Source organism: Camelina sativa, chromosome 10 (genome assembly GCF_000633955.1).
Source record: "Camelina sativa cultivar DH55 chromosome 10, Cs, whole genome shotgun sequence".
NCBI lineage: Eukaryota > Viridiplantae > Streptophyta > Magnoliopsida > Brassicales > Brassicaceae > Camelina > Camelina sativa.
Window position 1 is genome coordinate 10,401,310 of NC_025694.1, and position 2,937 is coordinate 10,404,246.

The 2,937-nt window shown below is 39.7% G+C and overlaps 1 long non-coding RNA gene and 1 pseudogene across 1 annotated transcript; both read right to left on the reverse strand.

Moving 5' to 3' along the window:
• The window catches only part of LOC109126825, a 9,580-nt pseudogene extending 7,610 nt beyond the window's left edge, over positions 1–1,970 (reverse strand).
• On the reverse strand, positions 2,173–2,654 carry LOC104718322. Its single transcript, XR_756363.1, has 3 exons — positions 2,603–2,654; positions 2,356–2,523; positions 2,173–2,246 (listed from the first exon to the last, which is right to left on the reverse strand). It is a non-coding gene; the product is annotated as an uncharacterized LOC104718322 (long non-coding RNA).

Here is a 2,937-nt window from a genome sequence, read left to right on the forward strand (position 1 = left end):
AAATTATCTTTTCAAACATATGATCGCATGAACATGTGTAAATGTATCTCAATTAACCGTAAACCATGTGTGCAACTAAAATTATTGGGTTTTGACATGGTATAACTAAAAACAATAAAAAATTTGGAATTGTACAACTTGTCAAGATCGGTACAATCTGAAAACTTGGAACAACTAGTGCATTTTGGCGGCTACACATGTGTAAATTAGCGGCTACACGTGTGTAAATTGGCGGCTACACGTGTTTTTATGTGTCCCAAACAAAATTTCAATTTTTGAAAAATTAAAATTGAAGCCAAGTATGCTAGGGCGTGTTTGCGATTTCTGGGTAAAAAAAAAAATCATTTCTCTCCCTCTCTTGCGATTTCTGGGTTTCTACAAAAAAAATCATTTCTCTCCCTATCTTTCCTAGTTAGGGTTTGCGATTTCTGGGTCATCTCAAATCTTGAAATGAGCTACGATTCTGGAGCATCGAGGACCTCATGTGGCAATTCCTCTAATCGAGTAAGGTTTCCAGGCATCCACAAAAAATGTCATTGTGGTTCGGCAGTAGGTGAGATAATCTCTCACTCGATCTCAAATCCTTGTCGTCGCTACTACCGTTGTGCGTATGCAGCACAAAGAAAGGTAAATATATTCTAATATTCGTTGATAATCATGTACATTTATTTACCAATTTCTGTCTTATATGTAGCTTGTCAACGACACACATGTATTTAAATGGGTGGATGAGGCATTGGTGGATGAAGTACAACAATTAGATTTTCAAGTGGGTGTCCTCGAAGAAGAAGTTAGACAGCTGAAGATGGATAGGAGCAGAGATATGAAGAAAATTAAGCAGATCTGTTTTCTCGTTTTTTTTGGATGTCTTCTTGTGGTATGTCTCGGAAGATGGTACAACTAAGTAGAACTTGTTCTTGGAAGATGGTACAACTACGTAGTAATAGTACAACTAAGTAGAACTTGTTCTTGGAAGATGGTACAACTACGTAGTAATAGTACAACTAAGTAAAACTTGTTCTTTGTAATGGTATAACTAAGGATCGTTTGTCTGGTTCCATTTGACGATTGCCGGTAATTTGTCTTGTTCTTGTGTGTTATTTTGTCTGCTTAAACACACAAAGAGTTCACATACTGCCGTTATTTTGTCTACTTAAACACACAAAGAGTTCACATACTGACTTTAACATTCCAACCAAGTTGTACTTAAAAACATAGAGTTGTACTTAAAAAAACAGAGTTGTACCTAGTTAAACATTCCGAGTACTTAACAAAAAACATAAAAACAACCAAAGAGTTCACATACTGACTCATACAAGATTACATGCTCATTACTTTTTGGAGGGCTTCTGCCTTGTTATAATAGGACTCCTTACGACAACAGAAGGTCCCGTCCCCTTCTTACTTATAATCTTCACCTTTGTACCAAGTTGTTCTCCACTGGATCCTTCTCTTGTTCTCTTTTTTCTCTCGTATCTCACTAGATCCTTCTCCACTGGATCCTTCTCCATTGGATCCTTCTCCATTGGATCCTTCTCCCTCTCGGCCTTCTCCCTCTCGGTCTTCTCCCTCTCGGCCTTCTCCTTCTCGGCTTTCTCCCTCTCGGCTTTCTCCCTCTCAGCCTTCTCCTTCTCCGCCTTCTCCTTTTCAGCCTTCTCCTTTTCGGCTTTCTCCCTCTCGGCCTTCTCCTTCTCGGCCTTCTCCTTCTCGGCCTTCTCCCTCTCGCCCTTCTCCTTCTCGGCATCCTCTATAGCCTCATTTTCACCAACTCCGTCACACTCATTTGCACCAAATTCCTCGCTTGGAAAAACTCCTTCTCCATTTCTTTCCCAGTTCACATATGTTTCCACCGATTTGATCCTAGCATCCATGTCATCAAATTTTTCGTTGATTTCCTTAAACCCCTTCTTCACCAGATCTTCTAGCTGAATCAAGCTAGCTCTTAGCTGAATCAAGCTACCTCCTACCATATCATTCTCCGAATTCGCATCATCCTTAGCCACATCATTCGGATCCACATCATCCGGATCCACATTCTCAATCACCGGATTAGCCTCAAATGATCGGGCGGCCACATCTAGGTTGTGAAGCTCTTCAAACCAAATTGACTTGTCCTTTTCAATTAAACGTTTGCTCCAACCATCAGCAACTGGATCATCCGCATCATCCCAGCCACCATCCTCATCTATGATCATGGCTAAAAGGCGTGCCTCCCGAGGAGTTGGAGTTAACATACTATCAATCTCCTGTCAAAATAAACAAACATAACATACTATCAATCTCCTATCAATCAATGTTACATAAATAATGAATCTGATAAGTAATTTACATAAATAATGAATATGAATAACTAACCTTAGTTGTACCAAGTTGGTCATATATTTCTTTCAAAGAAAAACCTTTCTTCTTACTTGCTTTAAACTTCATCTTGCACATCCGAGGACAGTTACGGTGTGCATGTGAATCAGAAACGTCTTCTCGGAAGGTGTTCTTTAGCACAGGAATTGCTTCAAACGCAAGAAGCTACACACAACACAAGAACATTCAATGTTTAGTTGGATCCAGTTATACTAAGTTGTACATTTTGAAAACTAGTAATTACCTCCAAAGGAATGATGAAACTAGGAAAGACCCACTGTGGACCCACAACTCCATCAAAGTGTCCCATCAAATGAAAGATGTCTTTCATGTTCTCATCAAATGCCATTCGACCCCAAGGGAATGTTCTACACAAATCAAGATCATCCACAGCTCTAAGAAAGAAAGGCTCCACAGAGGGTGCATTCTTTCCACCCTTTTTCTTCCCTATGATGACGCTAGATAAAAAATACAGTACGGCCATCTTCAAACGATCCTCTGAAGGTTTCTTCATCGAAAGTAGCTTCGCTTTGACATCTCCATATTGTATTATTTGTCCACCTTTAAATTGCTTCCGAG